The sequence below is a fragment of the Aulonocara stuartgranti genome (assembly GCF_965226115.1).
Source record: "Aulonocara stuartgranti genome assembly, chromosome: 1".
Taxonomy (NCBI): Eukaryota; Metazoa; Chordata; class Actinopteri; order Cichliformes; family Cichlidae; genus Aulonocara; species Aulonocara stuartgranti.
This window is the reverse complement of record NC_138939.1, coordinates 1,767,727-1,787,818: the sequence shown is the minus strand read 5'-3', so window position 1 is coordinate 1,787,818 and position 20,092 is coordinate 1,767,727. Positions and strand designations below refer to the sequence as shown.

The window sequence follows — 20,092 nt, the reverse complement described above, 5'->3', positions numbered from 1 at the left end:
GCGTCCAAACGTCCTGTTTTTGTGTAAACAGCGTCTGAAACAGGGCAGTCTTTGATTTACAGGAACAGCAGGAGAGTTCAGCTCAATTTAAATCACTACAGCAGCCAAAGTGCTTCATATTACAAGGCACCTGGCGACAGTGGTGAGGAAAAACTCCCTTTCAACAAGAAGAAACGTCCAGCAGAACCAGGCTCGGGGAGCAGGGTGGCTGATGATCACTTTTTAAATATTAATTTGAGTCAAAAGAAAGGAAAATATGAGCGGAGCAAGTAAATCAAATATGAAATGAACATTTACCCTGAAAGCTGTGCACATTTTGGTTGTTTCTGCAGGCTAATCATGAGCTGATTTTGCATTTTTGCACAAAAGGAAAGAAAAGTTTGTAATATTTATATTTTTCAACAAAATCCCCACAAACTGGAGCCACTTTTATAATTTTGCGTGAAGAATAGAGCCAATAAGCCCAACAAGCTTCATATTCACCAGCGGGGGATTTACTGACGTACATGAAGCCGAACTGGAAAAAGTCTAAATCTCACATGAACTCAGGACATGAATGCAAACCCGCTGACTTCAAAGAGAAGGATCTGGTAACCTACAACATGTTTTCGGACTCCAACAACGTCCTGTTGTTTCCATGACTGTGCCATTACATAAAAGGCTTCCCTATGGCCCGTAGCATCGTTACACCATCCGCTGTAAAGATGTCTGCCTTCTCTTTGAATGTGGTGAAAGTGAACGTCCACGTGGCGTGCAACGGCCAAAAAACCAAACATCATAAACAAAGCAAAGTCCAGAAATGATGACCTGACGACTTAAAGTCTACCAAACTTATTGAGGGCAGCTCCATGTTGGAATTACATCCTGCAATCGCATCGCTGTGGAGAAGGAAACGTGCATCGCTCCACGGCGAGAGGCTCAGAGTCACAGCTGTGGTGCTATCAGACGCTAGGTGATAACGGTCCCCCCGTGAAGGGCGACAAACTCAGCAGCACCAAAAGAAGTCAAAGGGAACTTTTGAAATCTGTGTTTCTTTTATTTCCTGGCTTAAGCAGTGAAAACGACTCGGTCGGATTAAAGATTTGGGCAGAAATACCCCCGCGCTGCACACTGAGGAGTAAATGCGTGCACGATAGTTTTAAGAAAGCACGATGGTGCAGACGCTGAAGGATGCCTTCTACATAAAACTGCAGTAATTTTAGCTGCACACTTCCTTGCTTTGGTGGGTGTAGACAGCAGAGAGTATACGGGTCATGATTTCTAAACAAAGACATTACTGCTGAAGGTTCTTTGGTGCTTAGAGGAACACGCAGTGAACGCTGTTTAGTCCCATTGCAGCAGAGAGACGGCACAACTGGATCACTGCACGGATGAACCAGCACTGATATCCCTCTTTAGATGCACTTGGAGCTCGTCCTTGGTTAGCGTTGTTTCCAAGTGTGCTGTCTTATCTCTCATCTCGACTACCTATCACGCAGAACCTGCCCCAACACAGCAAGCAGTGTGTGTTTGCATACATGCCATGTGTGTCATCCAAGTGTCGGCCTGCCTTTCCTCACTTTAGTTGACAGTAAGAAAGGCCAAGAGGGGAGCTATTACCTCACCGTGCTCTGCACACTCCCCGTACCAGGCTCCGGCCACCACCACGCCAAACGGGCCGAGGTCTGCCCGTCGTTCGGTGGCATTATTCAGCACAGACACGCTCACGGGGTGACTGTAAATCACATGGGATTACAGAGGCAGAAAGCTGCTTTAAAGTGAGAGGAGATGGAAGATGTTGGAGTGATCTACTTACAGCTGCAGATGTGGAGAAGCAGTGTGTGTGTGTGTGTGTGTGTGTGTGTGTGTGTGTGTGTGTGTGTGTGTGTGTGTGTGTGTGTGTGTGTGTGTGTGAAGGCGATGGAAAACACTGTAACAAGAAAAAAGTGAGGAGAGCACTTTCGCCATGCAGCATGAGGGGAGGTCAGAGCTGTTCACGTGTGTGGGAGGCGCGGGGCTTTCATACAGATTGGTTTTATATAAAACAGCAGCAGTGAAAGCAGCACCAGCTACTGAGTGCACTCGAAATGTTAACACAAGACCACAGAGTATTAGTGCTTACTATTAATATATTCTTCTCTCTTTAGTTTGTGAGTAAAGTGTGGAGGATGGGGATGTAAATATACATGGAAGCGATGCTGACGGTACAGAGCTCTGTGCACAGATGACCAATTTCACGTTTTCAGCCGACCGCGTGTCCCCGTCGCCGTTTCCTCCGTCACTAATTAAAATCATGCACATATTTCAGCTCCTGTGTTTCACACTGACGTCACCCGTTTCCTCATGGAGTAAAATATTGAAGCACACAACGTGTTTGAGAAAGGATCAAACTGTGTATAAAACATGAGCGTGGCCACTGTGACATCACCCGCTCAGATACGTTTGAACCACTTCTGCTGCAAGAAGTCCCTTTATTTGTACAAGAGGGTGGCGTGACAATTAATAACACCCACAATTTCATCAAAACTGGAGCTCCGCCTCCTTGGACGGTCTGTTAGTACAGTGACCTCACAGCAGCCATATTATTGGTAACATGATGTCATTAAAATGCTCCTAAAAGCTCAAACAGCACAAACACAGTGCAGAGGTCCAGCTCAGGCGAAGCTAGCAGCTACAGCCGCCTGTGTCACCATCCACCTGTCAGTCAAAGAGGCCACGCCCCTAATAATGCAAATTTCAATCCTTAATACAATTTAAAATTTGGATTGCAGGATTTTTTCTATAAGTGCCGCAGATTGCATTTAAAATAATCTGCAGTCAAACTAGAATAAAGGCCTTCACACAACAAGCGCGTCGCAAATAAACAATGTGAAATTCAGAATTTTCAGGTGCAAACTTGTCATGTGGTATATATGCATGTATACATACACCACAGTCAAAAAATTCAAGAAGAAATGATGAGCTCTGTGTGTGCGCTTAAATCATAGTATATCCAGGACACTTATTTCCAAACACAGTGGTCTGATTGGTCAGATCCACATGCAAAAAAAAAAAAGGTCAAATTGGGCTTGATTAAAGAAAAAGTCTGAAAAATATTTTCAACACACAAAATATTCGGACAGACTTTCCGGTGTGTGCAGGCCTTTCATTGTGAGCGTTACTTGGCTATGCAGATAAAATTGAGCAATTTTAAATCTGTTTTGTTTGTGGTAACTCAATCTGGCAGCCCATTAGCTTGTCGCTGAATTAGCCTCGGCGCTTGACAGACTTCCGGTTCAGACTTCCGGTTCCATGCTAATTCCAAAATGATCCTCAGCGGGCGGCTGATGGGTTTGAGGTACCACAAACAGATCTCAGCTCTCAAAATTCTGACTGTTGATGATTCAATACTGTTTATTCACACTGAGCTGAGGACGGAGCTCCTGAACATTAATGCAGAATCACCTCACATGTGCACAGTTTGTGCCACTGACAGCTCTGCCGTCCTTTTCAAAGTGTTTCTACTGAATGAGCTCTTCTGCAAGGACTTTTTCAAGCACATTTTCTGCTCCACCTGTTCATCTGAAAATGATTCATACACAAAACACTTAAACACAACATGTATTGTGTAAATTACACCCACCCACAGACAAAATGTAAATCTAAAATTTAAAAGTGGTTACAAAATATCATTTAATATATAAAATAGCTCCCAAGCCCCTTCAAACGCTGCACTTTCCTCTCGTCTGTGTGAAATTTAACTGTTGAAATTATAAATCCATTTTAGGGGATTTTCTTGATGCCTTCCTCTAATAACTTAAACCAATTTATTTAACATCAGCATGTTTTTTTAAACAGTAATTCTGCACTAAGAGTTGTCGGCACCAGCTCACTGCTCTGTGACATGATTTCATCCAGTGACGGATTGAGCGTGTCGCTAACAGACTTTACTGCTGTGTCTGAGTAAATACTGATACTGCAGCTGGTTTATAACCTGTTACCAAACATTACAAATATATATATGTGAAAAACAGATAAAATATTAAACTCATTTATGTCATAACAATCAAAATATTCATTCAACCTGTTTATCGTTTTAATAAATGTTAAATCGAATTCTTTGTGATATTTACATATAAAACAAAATGATAAAATAAATAATTTCAACAGTTTGACTGCGCCGAAGCACGAGGCTGAACAGCGATGTGACGCAGAGCTGAAGTAAAGAACACGCCGCACATCTTGCTTTTCTCGTGACACAGTGATGCATGGTGGAGCAGCTCGCTGTCCCTGCATTCATCTGCTCCCATGGCTGCACTGACCTAACAGCCTCGTTTTTCTGCTTTTGGGGCAGTCGAGCTTCAGGGAGAGGCCTGATCTCTGCAGGATGAAATGCTTCCATCCACAGAGCATTAAGACTCACTGAACGCTGGGATGAAGATGAAGATAATGGGAATCAGATGCTCAGGCCTTCTCACTCACTGTATCCCAGCCTGGTGAACCCTTTCAGGAGATTCTGGACATGTCAAGGTAGCGCTCACCATCATCATCATCACAGCACCGAATGAGGAGGTGTGTTTGGAACAATGGTGATCATCGCTCCCAGCGGAGACTTGAGCGCTGGAGCTGCCCTGGAGGCTTTCTGAGGCACACGGTTGTTATTTTTTCACCCATTTCTAATCTTGGAAAGCTTACGATCGAGCTGGTGGCACCACCGAACAGCGAGTGGGCCAAATATCGAGTTGATTTTGGCAGCTTGGCGAGCATAAACACGTTTTAAAAATTACAGCAGCAGCAACGAGAACAATCGCCGAGATGCAAACAGGCTTCCTTTATACACAATCTGGGACTCATCATCTGTGGGAAGTTCAATAGGAAGCACTTCTGATCTGCTGTTGTACAACAACTGTCAGTGCTGGAAACCACACACTCATCCTGCATTCCCACTTCAGCTGCAACTGCCATCTATCTGTCAGTCCAACTTTCTGTGCAGCCGTTAAACAGCCATCATTGCTAAACATTCGTTTCCACCCAGCGTTCAGGACGCCTTCCAACACGGATCCATCTCAGTTGCTGGGTGTAGATGAGAGCTGCCGAGGGAAGGCTGTTTCTGGAAACCTGTCACGCTCGTATGAGGAAAACTGATGCGAACCAGCTGGCTGTCTGCTCACACTGCCACTGAAATGATGTGAGGACATCCCCGCAGAAGACATGTGGGACACACCTGCAGGTAAAGCCATTAAACAGTCTGCTGTAAAGCAACGAGACAAGCAGCCGTCCTCCAGACATGCACGTGTTCTTCAGTGGAATAATCGCAGGTAACACTTGATGTCAAATGGTGCTCGTGAGGCTGGAGATCACTGACATTCATAGACTGGAAGATCAAGTCTGAAAATGGATGAGTCTGTTAATTTACCCAGAATCCAACACCAAACGTCGTCAGCTTTGACTACACCCATTCGAAAGCAATCTCAGATCAACTGCACCGTGAAAACCAACGACCTCGTTCGTGTAACGCACATGTGACTGATCAGGGCACAGACGGTGAACATTTGGAGCTGTGTACCAAGGCGTCTGTGACGTGTCCTTTGTTTCCTGTGGGAATTTGGGGTGGGTCTCCAGTACATCCTCACAATGTGGAGGACGAGTTGAGTTTGGAGGTCAACTCATCCTGCTTTGGAGGTCAGTGCCTCTGACTCTCTGTTAACATTTGAGAGGCAACTTTAGTCTGTTCATGTTCGCAGCAGAACGTTGCACTGTAGCAAGAACATCGCGGTCTAAGCTAACAATGAAAAACACCAAAAGCTGCATCTTGATGCATTCTCCATCATCCAGGAAAGTAAATCTCCAAAAGTTGATTCTGTTCATCTGGACGCAGCATTTTGCGGGAGAAATGCTTCAGATTTGGAGTCCTTAGGGACTAGTAAAGCGCTATACAAATACAGGCCATTTACCATTACAAGTCCTCCCCCATGGCCGTCTACACCAAAGTAAAACAATTAAATGACAGAAAACTTCTTTTTATTCTACTATAGAAATGTCTGCTTTTATCAGTAAAATAAATAAATAAAAAAACCTTTAAATTAACAAAACCTTCCGGCCCACTTAAGATAAAACGTGGGCTGCATACACCACACAGTGTGACACCGTGCCCAATTTATCCACACCATTTATCAAAACCCTGCCACTCCTCCACAACAATTCCAAATGTTTTAACCTGATGAGCTTAAATTGCATTGTACATATCGACATCAAAACCTCAGAATGGGAGGTGCTGAGTCTGATTCCAGCTGCAGGTGTAACCTTCAGTGGGCTGCGAGCTGGAGATCAACAGCAAAGACACCTCCGAGCCCGACACCCTCAGCACAAGGACAACATGCTGGATGTAAACTGAATAGATTCTAATTATGTAAAATCAATTTGACCAGTTTTACAGTTTTCTATGTAATAAAATTACAGGTAATTAAATTACTTTACATGTTGGGCGTGATTGTTTTTCTTTTTGAGTCAAAATCATCAGACTTTGGTCTGACTGAGTAACAATAAGATGCATCTGCTTCGCAACCTGATTGTGGCCCACAGTATATTTACATATAATGTTTAATACGTTCTTATGATGAACTGTGGAAATACATGCAAATAAATGGGAGCATTTATAGTTTCAGCCCAGAATGAAGCTGCGATTTCTTAATTACGTGTCGAACCGCGGGGCCTGAATTCAGCGTCATCAGTTTAGCTGCAGTCTCATAACACAGGGATTTAAATCATTTCATGCTCATTAATAAATGAATAGCTTGCTTTGGTTTGCACTTTAAATTCAAGTTGTCACATGACCCAGATATGGCATCAGATGACTAAAAACAGCGCGGCGCTGCTCGTGCTCTCTCCTCCCATCGCTGCCATCCTGCGCTGTGGCGACAGAGCTAATAAATAAAGCTGCTCCCTCTCCTCTCATCCTTCATCCATCCGTCCATCCATCCCTCCATCCCCCCTCCCTGGAGTCTGGTATTGATCAGACATGTCCACATTAGAGGGAGGGGAGATGCTTTTATGATAATCCACCCACCCTAGCCGCCACTCGTAATGGCTGCATTAGACGCTCATCCCCTCCGCACCCGACACCTGGCCCTCGCTCTCTTCGGACTCACTGTTTGCATTACAACACTGTTTAATGGGCTCTTTAGAGGGCCTGGAGGGGGAGCGGGGGGCCTGGGGGCAGGAAACTTTCCAAGAGTTTCCAGTAGATGAGGACCCAGCAAGGAGCCACTGGGAAGGTCCGGTGCGAGAGTGATAGATGGCACTACGGTGAAGTGGAGGGCGGGGGGGCTGGAAGTGGGGGTCCATTACCTATTACTGAATGCCCTCTCTGTCTAGCCACGCCACTCAGCTGGCTGTCTGATGGCGAACTCTGGGAAGTGGAGCTCTGGACGAGTGCGTTCTCCGACCGAACCCAGACACGGGGTCAATCAATAGCTCTCTCTCTCTCATTACCTTCCAGTCAAGACAATCCCGATACTTTCTGACACAAACCTAAAGAGTCCGTCCACAAATGTGCCTGAGCTCAGCTAGAGATCCAGGCAGGTGGGTCGCCGGTGACGGGAATCACGCCGGGCAGCGCTTTACCTTCACATCACTCAGCAGCCGACAGCAGAGAGAGGAGAAAATACAAGGAGGGATAGAGAGAGCCACCTGGACACCATCAGTCTCAGCCAAGGTAAACATCTCCGACATTCCTCCCGGCACGCTGGACTACAGGGGTCAAAGGTCATAATGACAAACGAGTGACCCAGAAGCCCTGAGAGGCCAAGAGAGGTGCCTCTGGAATCTCTCAGCAGGGGGACGGAGGACACAGAGACACATTCACCAGGCCAGGAAAAAAAAGGATAGTTGCAGGGCCGGGGTGCAAGACCCAACCTGCGGCTCCTCAACATGAAGAAGAAACGCCAAGCGAGCGCTGTCACCTCACCTTTTTCACCATTTCAGCCCATGCCAAGTATCTCCACTTACCAGGTTTGACAAGCTTCTGTTAATTGAGCCAAACTTTGAAGGCTAAATCGGATGAGAAGGAAGAACAGGAAGTGGGTGTCGGCTGCAAACCGCTGGACAAATTTCAGCCTAAGCTTCCCGTGGTAGTAGGAAGTCAGTTGTAACTTAGGAATGCATATTGACAATATTTCATGCGTCAGGAATGATGGGTATGTGAGGGGGTGGGGGGCTCCAAGGGTGATGATGATGAGGCACAACTGGAAGCTGTTCTGGACTCTTCCCAGATGTCTGCAATCTATACAATAAACATCAATGTTGGAGCTTTGTGAGCCGGTTATTCCCAGCCAGGGGTACAAACGATCCTGGAGCCGCAGTTAGAGAGTTCCTGCACAGATTAGCTCCAGTAATCTTACAAACGCAAAACTGCATCACGGCTCACGGTATCCACAATAAGGGAAAGACAGTAGAAACAGGAAGATGTAAATGTCCACACAATCTAAATGTAACCAACATGTGAAAACAACGTAACGTAATTATTACCAGTTATTATTTAGTGACAGTCGCTCACACATCTGAGCAGTTTGCTATCCAACTCCAACAGAACATCAACTGAAGAGAAGAAGAGAAAAGTTTGAAATAAGTGGACGACATCTAAAGGCTCCATAAATGTCCAGAATGACGACTTCTGTCATCGAAAGACTAAAAACAGGCAAATTTGGAAACACTCGCTGTCACTGTGACAACGTGTTACGTTTTACTGACAGTAAACTCCTGATACCATTTTTACGTGTGAAGGTTTCCTCACATGTGACACATTTGTTTAGGTTTCCTATCAAGTGCTGCCATTTATGTTCATCGTCTCACAGCATTCACACTTCCTGTCTCAGTACAGCTGCTGTTTGGAAATGAAGTTTGCATAAGCAGAAAGAGCAGAGTTACGCACAGCTGGCAGGACAAGTGGCTTGCCAAACACTTGAACCTCGTGTGGTAAATAGCCAGAACTGTAGTAATAGTTGGCACGTTGAGCCGTACTAAGCAGGGACTTGAGAAACTCCAGAAAGAGGAAATGATTATAGGACACACATGTGGTGAGGTCGGGCAGATCCGGTGACCTACAGTACAGACAAAACAAAAGCTTACTAGCTTTTGTTTGGGATCCAATGGTGACACGAAAACTGCACATGATCATTTTTCCTGAATTATTCAACTTTTTCATTAGTGAGTTTCACGCATTGTTTGCTGTTAGGAAAAAGTGGTAAGGCACGCTAATGCACAGAAAGACGGCGATTTTACAACTTATATAAGCTACAAATAATACTGCACTGCTACTGTGTACAAATATATCTGTATATAAGTATCTAAGGTCTTTGTGGCTGGAAGCTTTCTTGGTACTGACCAACCACGTTTGAGGTTGGTCACTCTGTTAAAGGTGGATGTAGCTTCACACCTGTATTGTTTCTGACGGACTGCAGGGGGCAACTCATCTGGAAGTCTGTGGGAAAACTCTTGGCTCACTCCATCTGTGTGGTAATTAGTTTGTGGTAATTAGATGAATTGCACTTCTGTTTTGTAATACCACCAAATCCAAATCTGAAATAATGATTACTTAGAAAGGCGAGCCACTGTAGCCTAGGCAACCTGAGGTTGTTAAAACTTTTAGTTCAATTCAATTCAGTTTCATTGACAAAATCACAACAACAGTCGTCTCAAAGCGCTTCATACTGTAAGGTCGACCCTACAATAATACATACAGAGAAAACCCAACAATCATATGAACCCCAATGAACAAGCACTTTGGCGACAGTGGGAAGGAAAAACTCCCTTTTAACAGGAAGAAACCTCCGGCAGAACCAGGCTCAGGGAGGGGCGGGGCCATCTGCTGCGACCGGTTGGGGTGAGAGAAGGAAGACAGGATAAAGACACGTCTGATGGTGTTTGATTTAAAGGAGTGATTAAAAATGGTAACTGTAAAGTGCCTTAAACTTGCATTCTTTACAAAGGGCAGCAGGGGGCGACTCCTCTGGCCTCCAGTTTATGGTCTCAGTCTGGTTTCAGGTCTGGTAATGTGTCCATGTTAGCCTAACACTAGCTAACCATCCTAAACTTCACAGATCCTGTTTTCCTGTTTGACTTTATCATAACAGCCACACTGTGGACTGGACTGTTTTTAACCCTCAGTGGTTCTGAGGGACGACACAGACTGGATTCAGGATGTCAGATGGAAGCAGACCAGTTTGGTGGGTAGACAGACTTTATTCTATGGAGGTCAAGACTGTGGCTGAGCGCAAGTAAGCAGAACAGGTCTGAGCAGACAGACCAGGGTTTTACAGGGACTGAGATTATTACTCAACAATGCCCCCTTGCCCCGCTCACCACTCAATGAATGTGTTACTGTAATACACTTTATTACTCAGGCTACAATAACGTTGTAGACATCAAGTTCACATCAAGTTCATAATCATTATATTCCTATTGTGCATATTTATATTAATATGTATACAGAGATGGGCAGCACGGTGCGTGGTGGTTAGCATGTTGCCTCACAGCAGAAGAAGAGTTTGACTCCGCCCTCTGGATGGGACTCTGTGTGGAGTTCTTCAAGATAAACAGTCGGGTCTTTAGCTTGCAATATAAAGCGCCTTGCTCTGATTTGGTTCCATATAAACAAAACTGAACTAAATATTGGCCTTTTCACCTTTGTCAGCTTCAGCTCTTGGGTTTCCAAGCTGACAAATATTCACTTTAAAGTCACCTCTGGTCCTTTTACAGGCGATCTGGCTTCAAAATGCTTTTCAGACAGAGGGTCTCTCTCACTTTAGTGCCTGTAAGCAAAATCAGAGCCAGCTCCAGGCCTGCCGCTGTTTAGAGGAGCCTCTGACCTCTCTGACCTTTGACCCGAACAATCTCTGAACAGCCTCACAGGTACTATTCTGCATTAGTCACTACTATTCTGTCCTCTTTGCTGTCAGCATCAGCTGGTTGTGTAGGCAGATGACAGAAGCTAAGCAGATACACTGCGAGTGAAAATGTGAGTCAGTGTGTGAGAGTTCTGTGACTACAACCTTCATCGTTGTTTGACCTTTGAACTTCGTCCCAGCTTGCTTACGCTCCCTAACACAAACACTCATATTCCCATCCACCACACTGGCGAAATACTTCCAGAGAAAATTCATGGACGCAGTGAATCATACAGGGACATCTGCTACTCTTTCATCCCTCAAAGGACTAAAGTGGGAAAGCAGCACACTGTATTCACTGATATGGGAGATCCAGATGAAAACATTTCAAGATTTTGGCATTGAAGTTGGTTTTCACTGTGTGGTTGTCCAGAACCTGCCTAGCCCTGAGTTGTTAGTGACTCAGCACCATCGACATTCCTTCAAATATTTCTCTTTAAAGGTGCAGGTAGTCATTTTGTTCAGCTTTTTTAATAGAAAAAAAATGTTGTGCTCATAAATTTACATTGATTAGCTGGTTATAAGCAAACTTTATGCTTTCCTGCTGATAAACAGATTGATTATATTCCTCATCACAACAACAGTTGCCTCAAAGTGCTTCACATTGTAACGTAAAACCCTACAGTAATACAGAGAAAATGTCTTTGTCTAACAATTTAGCATCCACCTAAAAAAAGTAGGTAGGTAACGCAGCTAATAGAGGCTAACAGCATCAGCCAATAGCTAGCATCAGCTAACAGAGGGCTAAGGGCAAGCGCCAATAGCTAGCAGCAGCAAACAGAGACTAACAGCAACAATAGCTAGCAGCAGCTAACAAAGGCTAACTGCAGATAATATGAGATAACAGCATTAACAGACAGAAAAGTTGAGTATATCCTTAACAACTCACCTCAGTCTAGCTGTTATCCGTGAGAAGTGAGCTTCACTGACTTATCGACTCTTTTCAGAAAGTTTTACAGCCTCCTCGAGAGTAAAAACACATGGATGCTCCTCACCTGGCATTGACAGCAGAAGTAAGCAGTCGAGTGACAGCGTCACAGCGTCACAGCCTCTGTGTGCACTCACTACAGGTGGCCATAGTTTCTGAGGTATCTTGGGGCTATAAAAATAAAATATCAAAATATATTTAATTGTCACATATCATGATGAGTTCTTACAATCATCATAAAAAGATTAAATATTGTTTTTAGTACACTTTACTATACAGTGGGATGTGAACTTCTTATTCGCTGCATGCAAATAGTATTTTTTTTAACCATATTTTTGCCATGTTACCATGTTTGACCTCATAATTGTGCTGTTTCAGTTTTTGATGATGTGAAACTGAGCGTCAAAACCTTTTGAAAAATAAAACACCAAACACCACCAGTTCCTTTAACACCCAGCATAGGTTCCAGCACTAATTCAGTCCACATAGACTCCCATATTAAAATGTCCAACAGGATGTTTGATATTGTAGAATCATCAGGGCCAAAGTGGCAGCTCTGGCTCCCAAAAGTTATGTTTGCATCCAACTTCCTGGAAGTTGCATAAAAACAAAGTTCAGCCGAGTCCCAATGTGGGACTGTCCTGTTCACAATGTTTTGTTTGACTTTTCTTTGGCGATGTCACAGTTTGGTTGGTTTAATTCCCAAAACATCCTGGTTTTTATACAGTTTGGATAAAAATGGCCCTTGTATTGGAGACCAAGTTTCCGTTCCATGGTTTCCTGAAACAAAGAGCAGCCAGTATGAAAGCAATAGCACAAATGGTAAAATTACTACTTTGAGAAAATAATTGGGGCCTATCACAGAGAAATTTTCTTCATTTTGCATTGTAGCTGTTTGGGACCATCAGTGGAACCCTGTGTGGTACTGAGACGGTCCCTGTGGGCCGCTGGTGCCATCACATCGGCCCTGACCACTGCGGTGGATCAGCAGCCTTACTCCTTAAGAGGAGATCGGTGCTTTTGAAGGGGGAAGCGTTATGTACATCTCTGTCCCCACTTCTGATAGCCATGTGATCTCAGTGGAAACTAAATTAGCAGTCACACACTCCCACACACTGTTAGCAGGCGGCTGGTTGGAGAGCACATCACAAAGGGAATAATTTAATCAGGAGCAGCACCTTTCATAAGCTTTCTCCCAGTGTCATCACATCAGACTGTGGCTGGGGACTAACAATGAGTGGCTTCAGCCGCATGCACACAGACCTTCACGGAGGGCGGGCCTTGTTCAGCTGGCTCACCTCTGGTAGGCTGCTGTTTGTTTCCAAGTGACCCCGCCCATCCGTCAGAGCTGCCAGCAAGTTTGTTAATGAATGTGGTGAGGATGGCTCTGCATGCATTGGCAGTGTGCACTTATAGTGTTTTATTAATATGCAGCCGTTTATGCAGCTGAGAACTCAGAGTAACGTGTTTGCAGCCTGATACAAAAGCTGCTAGCTTCACCCTTTATAACAGCAGCCCGCGTGTTTAAAGTTTGGGGCGTGGCCTCTCACAGGTGGATGGTGACAGAGGCGGTTGTAGCTGCTAGCTGTCTGCAACATGGAAGAAGACGACTCCAACACGTCTCCTGCTTCAGTCACTGATTAAATCAGAGCAGCTGGCAACAACTCTGAGGGTGTATCTGCTCCGTCATCGTTACACTGATTCATAATGACGTCCAGTGTTGTGTCAGACCTGAACACGAGGCTGTGCGAGGCCGCAGCAGCTCCACAGAGAGAGACCACAGTTATTCAGCTCGTACCGCAATTAGCGCTCATGTGTGGACTCTCCAGTGTGTTTGGTGCTGCTGAGAGACAGGGCAACATGTTTAAGGGCAAACAATGTGTCACATACAGGTGTGTGCAAAAAACGGGCAGTTTAATACTTTAAGCTGACGTGCATCTCTGGGGTCAGGGCGTTTGGCATATTTGGACTTTTCCTCAATTATTCAATCGGTTATTGGCCTTATTAAACAAAAACCCCGGGACAGCCAATCGTGTGTGAGCCTCAGGTCTCAGGAAACACTTATAGCGTCTGTGATAACAGAGGTGGAAGATATAGATGAGATTTTTATGATGCGAATCAGGCTGACATATTGGAACAACCCCAGTCTGACACACATTATTACAAGACAAAGATAAAAATGCACAGTCACGCGGGGGCGACCGGCCGGCGACGCCGCGGCCAGCAGGCCAGCTGGACGTCAGGGACACCTCTGAGTTTGTCTCACATATCAGCACAGATTTAAAAGCAGCTCAAGGATGAACTCAAAGGCTTCTGGAAAAAATAATCCTCATTTCATCATCACTCCTGCTCTCGCTTGATCCCCCGCCCTGGAGGTCATGCAAGTCTCCAGGGAGTTTTTGGAGGTAGGAGAGGTGGGGTGGTGGAGGGGGGGGCGTACCAACAGGTTCATATGGAGGCCTTTGCTGCTGTGACACATTGTGACCTCCCCTGGGCTTTGGGCACAGCGAGAGCTCAGAGAGGGGGGAGGACGGCGGGGAAAGAGGAGGGAGTGAGGGAGGAGAAGAAGAAGAGAGGGCCTGTGCGTGTCTTCACAGTGTTTAGCTGTGATTAGAGCGACCGGCATCTCTGCGGTGGCTGTATATCCATCTGCCGCTCAGGGCCGAGCGGTGTGTTCCCGTTGCCATCCTCATGACCTCAGACCTAAACACACCAATTAACCACCACTGGACTTTCCACTTTCCTCAAAGTCTGGTCCAAACAAACACACCACTACATCTCCCCCCCTGCCTCTGCTCATCTCTGATCTGCTGCTTCTCGCTCTGACCTATGAGAGAGAACATCGCCCTCTTTTAGCCAGCGGCAGACACGAGCCGGGAAATACGCACTCGGCAAAAATAGTTCCTCACACTGAACCACAAACGATATCCAAGTTTGTTTAACCTGATGGCTTTGATTACACCTCGCACTAACACGTCAACATTTAACACGTGCCTCATGCTTTTTATTAGACCCCAAAAACTACATACGCTCTTTAATTTAAATGGTGACTCTGTTCTTGATTGTACACCAGATTATTTATCTGTATATAAAGGAAATACCAGAAAGATAAACTTGATGTTTTTAAATGCTGAGCTCAAAATCCAGTGTTTGATATCTGACGTTGCAATGACCGTGAGCAAAATCCTCAAAGGAAACTCGTGTTTCCTTTCAATGACACTATCATACTGTACAAAGGCCAGCGGGGTCCACATCTGCAGCAGGGGGTAGGCAGAGGTAGCACGAGAGAAATGGAGGCTACCAAATGTGGAGTTCATAAGCCGATGGTGCTGCAGCCGATACATTTTTTAAATAAGTCAGAGAGGCTTCGGTAAATAAAACGCCTAAAGTTACGAGCGCTCAGCTCAGGTAGAGGAGCTTCTCCCCGTCCCCTGCGCGAGGATAATCCTGGCCTTTGTCTTTTTCTAAAACTTCCCCATATTTGAGGAGCTGTCAGCAAAAACCAAACAATGTGTTTTTTTTGCTGCTGCTTTTTAGCTTACGAGTAACTGCTGAGTCTGTGGCGTATAAGTCTCACCATGTGAAACGTGCACAATGTATAAAAGCAATAAAACATCTATTCCTTTATGTAATGTGCTGCTGTCAGGTTTGTAAAGACGATGCCAGTAGGCTGTAAATCATTTTCCGGTAGTTTCTTGTGGCTTTTGTACATAAAGCCGTGCATATGAAGAATGTAACGCGTCATTAACTTCCCTGGAAGCTCGACATCTAGAGGGTGTGTGTAGTTTTGTAATCTCAGCCAACGACGAGGTGGGTGGGGGGGGCCTTGTGTATACGCCAGTGAAAACAGCTCGTGGTTTGGAGGGACAGACAGAGTCACTTTTGAACAAACTACATTCAATACACACAATTTTATTTCAATTAAACGTCATACATTGTGTTTAGACCTGCTACCGATTCTCTTGGCGTCGGGGCTGCTGATCGTCGACGCGCCGTGATCCATCTCACGTCTCCCTGGCTGCGAGGGGGGATGATGATTCCAGTTAAAGCTTTAAAGTCTGCGTGTGGAAGCACAGGCACAGAAACAGATCGCCTCAGGCTCTGTGTTGTGGCACGGCTGTGTCAGGGCTGTGTTGGGACTTGTAGCAGTAGAGTCTTGACACTGAGCCCAGCAGCACCTGAGGGCCCCCTAACATGCAACGGTGGCCTTGTCAAAGCACAAAGAGACGATGGAACCATTCGTCCCGTCTGCTGGGGCCGAGACAGGGACGGTTACGGTCGGCGTTCAGAAATGGTGGCTTACGCTCGGTTTATTATAAAAACTGTGAATACCATGTCAAATAAATCAATATCAGAACCGCTGGAGTTTAGTTTCATCATGGTGCGGATATCTCACATCTACTGACGGAGTTCTTTTCTCCCACTTTCACCGTGAGTCAGTTATTTTATTTTTGATGCATCTCCCTCTGATGATTTACCACTTTGATGTGTTCCTGTGATCCTGGGATCTGGTAGGGTCTCCCATGGAAAATTGCTCCCAGAAGAGGCTTTCAGAGCTATTTAACCTCACACTGTTTAAAACCTCCACTGCTGGTGGCAACCTGAGGACCCTCTGGTTGCCTCCAATGGTGAGGGAGGCCATCAAGCTGAAGAAGGAAGCTTTCCAGGCTTGTTTGGCCTAGCGGTCTCCTGAAGCAGCAGACAGGTATTAGAAGGCCAATACCTGTCTGCTGTTGTGGAAACAAAACCTCAGGTTTGGGAGGACTTTCAGCAGGCCTCAAAGACGTTCTGGCAAGCCATTCAGCAACTCAGTAAGGGAAAGGAGGGCTGGGTTCAAGCCTTGTTCTGGGTGCTGGGGACATTGTCAGGAGGTGGAGGGAGCACTCTGACAAGCTCCTAGCCAAATACAGTGTCCTATTTGGAAGAGACGAGCCTGAAGACTCCAGAGAAACTTGTGAATTACACCGGCAGAGATTGCTGGGGTTGTTTAGAAGCTCCCTGTTGGCAAGATCCTACCAGGAAGTTCCTCAGCCAAACACCAGATCAAGAACGGATGACATTCACCCTGAGATGCTAAAGAATCGATGTGGGGATGTGTTGGTGGACTCGCTTTAAACTGCTCAGCCTCCCGGGGAAAGTTGTGTTGCAGGTGACGCAGCCAATTCTGACGCCACATCATGTGTCGAGCTCAGAGGCAGACACGAATAAAACGTGGTTCAAATATCCGCCACATTTATCCTCTACATCAGCGGTCTCCAACCTTTTTTGCGCCACGGACCGGTTTATGCCCGACAATATTTTCACGGACCGGCCTTTAAGGTGTCGCGGATAAATACAACAAAATAAAACCAGTACCGGTACCGAATAAAAGAAGATTTATTCATAACACACGTGAAAAGACCCAGGAAAACCGAGTAAACGATAAAAACGATAACAAAATAACGCTGAAAACCGATAAAAACCCTGAAAACCAGACATTTCACACCTGAGCCTCAACTCTCGCGGCCCGGTACCAAACGACTCACGGACAGGTACCGGTCCGAGGCCCGGGGACCGCTGCTCTACATGTCAGACAGTCCTGATTTAGATAAAAGGCTTTAGATATGTTTGTTTTCATCCATGACATTCATCTGTGGACAGATCAATCTTTAGCTGAATGGACGATTCACAGCTGCTGCTGGTTCTTGTCAGTTGAACATTATCTTCTGAATTTTCTCCAGCCAATGGTTAGGTTACATTTTAACCACATGCTAAACAAGCCTAGCTTAGATTAAACCATCTAAACTAGAAGATGTAACTCTTCAGCTTCTTTGTCAGATGGTTTCGATTTGATACGCTGAATCTGTGAAGATTTCCTATAAAAGTGTAGCTGTCATGTATCTAACACCACAGAGTTCACTATTTAAGCTGCTTTAGCCTATAGCTGTTTTGCTTTGCAAGCCACTTTGCAACCCACCTCCTCCTGTTTCTGCTCTTGCTGCCTCAGAAGACCCGAGAACACCAAATATAAATGATCACAATAACAATCAGCGTTTGACCGCATTTAGTCAGATCCTGTCATTTGATAGTGTTTCAGTTTACTGATCAAAACACACAGCAGACACAGACAGGTAAAAATATTTGTACAGCTCTGAATCACAGGTGTTTGCTTGACCTAAGATGGCATCAGTAAGGCAATTTGAAATGAATACAGCAAGGTGGAAAATTGGATTGTGGAAGCTGTTTTACAAGCCCGGACTGATCGATGCTCGCACGGTGCGAGCACGGAAAATCTTCTCTGAGGCTATCATTTCAACATAAGAGAGGAGAGGTGCCTCATTAGGAAAGCTGCCGTTGTAGGACTGAAGACTTCACATAAACTTATCAGTAAACAAGACCCATATCAGGAGGCGTTCGCGGGACTCAACGCAGCCAATTTTCACTTATTTTTTCTCAGTAAAAGTCAGCTTGAACGTGCTCCACAGCCTCGACACGTGCAGACAAAGAGACAGCGGTAATCCCAGGAGGGCGCGCCGGATTGTTTACTGTTGCTACACGTCCAGCCTCCATTAGACGCCGACTCTCTCTCACAGGACCCAGAAACCGGGTCGCCTCAGAGATGGCAGTGAAGAAGAAAGACCGTCACTCACACACACACACACACACACACACACACACACACACACACACTGTGGCATCCCCTCTGCCAATCAAGGCTCACCCCTGTGTGTGACAGTGAATCAAAGACCGGCTTCATTAGCCCTCCAGATGCTTGTCCTATAATGGCATTCAGACGCACATGGACTACAGCTTTAAAATGATGTTCAGCTGACACACACACACACACACACACACACACACACACACACACACACACAGACACACACACACACACACACACACACACACACACGGACTCAAACGAGCCTCCACTTGATCTTCCCCCCCCCCTTTTCCTCTATTTCGATGGCACTCGCTCACTCTTTTCTGCTTCTTTAGTGAAATGTGAGACTCCAGCAGCATTCCTTTCTATGGAGACTCTGTGTGTGTGTGTGTGTGTGTGTGTGTGTGTGTGTGTATAAGAGTGAAAGACAGAGATTCTGCGTGCAATTTATATTTTTTAACAGCGAAAAACAAACATTCATTTTCTGTTTAGATGCCTAAGAAAAGAAAAACAGCCCACATGATTGGCCCACAGGCTGACACACACACACACACACACACACACACACACACACACACACACACACACTCTACAGCTGTGACATGGCTCACCCGTTTCCGAACAGGAACACATTTATGTAAAACCAGGATCTGTACACACACACGTGTAACGGCACGGCTGACGAGTCCGCCGGGACAGCCGCCGTTAATCAGAGCAAGATGTTTATTTTCGACTCTTTAATGATCAGATAGACGCACTCCACACGGACATCGACGTGTTTTCCACCAACATACATCTGTTTGTGTCATGATCAATCCGCTCTGACACATCAGCAGACCCCCCCTTCCTCCTCAGACCAGCAAGCACACACAGCTGCCCCCTACCTACCCCCACCGCCCGACCGCCATCAGGCTAGGGGACATAATTACCTCGGCTGGCTGTGACATTCCTGTTTAAGGGTCGGGGGTGAAGCTGTTCCCCCTCCACCTCCTATTACCTCCTTTTTGCACGCATGCTCACGCTTCTTCATGCGTGACTTTCTTATTTACTGTCAGGGAGAAGCGTTCAGTGGAAACAACACCAAACAAGTACAATGATACCCGCGTACCTTCAGTCCTGCTTTAAAAACCCAAAGTTATCATCAAGATCTTTAAAAAAAACATTTTTAGGAAGCAATTTAAACGACAGCGATGAAGGTTTCATTCTGATCTCAATGGGAAAAGTTTGATAGAGAAAAATGAATTCATGCAATCCAGAGAGAAAGGATTTAATAATCAGAGAGAGGAAATAAAAGGCATAAGGGACCTCGTAATAGATCTAATTTAAGAGTTAAAGGAACAGGACTGGACAACGCTCCAAACAGACATCAGTGTCAGTAACTCCCAGACCGTGTTTACCGTAGGCCTCGATGGCACAATTTGCTGAGACCGACGGCTGATAAATCAGACTGGAGATTGACTCAGGGAGCTGTGGGACAGCCAGCATTTCATATCCATACGTCCAGCCATCCTCTTCTGCTTCTCCACACAGGATCCCGGTTGGACCGGAGTCTATCATTTAGGCCGAGGAGGACTAAAATCTGGACCTTCTGCACCCCCACCACGGAGCCTCTCCAATAAA

General features: G+C 45.5%; 1 protein-coding gene across 2 annotated transcripts in view; it reads right to left on the bottom strand.

Annotated features, from left to right (window-relative positions):
- Positions 1-20,092, bottom strand: part of bnc1 (basonuclin zinc finger protein 1) — a 72,057-nt gene that overhangs the window by 20,728 nt on the left and 31,237 nt on the right. The window contains exon 3 of one of the 2 annotated variants that reach the window (XM_082540158.1): positions 11,897-12,000. The gene's annotated coding sequence lies outside the window, so the exon portion shown is untranslated. The other variant, XM_082540157.1, reaches the window with a different exon arrangement.